Here is a 738-nt window from a genome sequence, read left to right as displayed (position 1 = left end):
ATTTAGGGGCAGAAGCTGGAATAATAAATGCATGATCGAGCAGTTGCTTGTACGTTTATAACTTTAAAGAACTTATTCAGCTAGTAAATGTCAACTTGTGTTCTGTGTGCAACCTGGTCCAGTGGTGGGTGTCCCTGTCCATGGCAGGGGGTTGGAACTAGATGATCTTTAAGATCCTTTCCAACTCAAACTGTTCTGTGATTCTGTCATTATATCAGGGTGCATTTTTTCTGATCAAGTCAGACCTCCCTTTGCTGCACCAGTGTTCTGCAAGGTATCCTAAACAGTATCCAGCCTCCTCAATTTTTTTAACCTTCTGTAAAGAAAGCATCCCCAGCTGCTGAGCCCAATCTCCCTAATTTTTAAGCCTCTTAACATTATTACTCTCCTCTAAAACTGCTTACCCGTCTCTATGTCTGTGTGCCACGCTTTTCGTGTGCACCTCCTGCTTAAGCATAATGTGTGCAAAAAACAAAGAAACAAAAAAGGTCTTTCCTAAAAAATATGAACGTATCTCCGAGAGATTGATCTGAAATCGTGTGCAGGCTCCCAGTAAGGTTTTTACTTCGGGGAGAATTCAAGCTCTCGCTTGAGAGAGAAATTTCTCTCGGGTTCTTCCCGTCAGGCGAGCCCCCCTCCCCTGCGCAGGGCTGCTCTCCTTTGTTCGGGGCCGGGCTGCGGGGCGGAGAGGCGGGACCCGGTGCGCGCCCGGCGGGGCCGGGCCGGGGCGGGCGGAGC

This window comes from Geospiza fortis, unplaced genomic scaffold (genome assembly GCF_000277835.1).
Source record: "Geospiza fortis unplaced genomic scaffold, GeoFor_1.0 scaffold706, whole genome shotgun sequence".
Taxonomy (NCBI): domain Eukaryota; kingdom Metazoa; phylum Chordata; class Aves; order Passeriformes; family Thraupidae; genus Geospiza; species Geospiza fortis.
The sequence above is the reverse complement of the archived record's forward strand: the minus strand, read 5'-3'. Positions refer to the sequence as shown.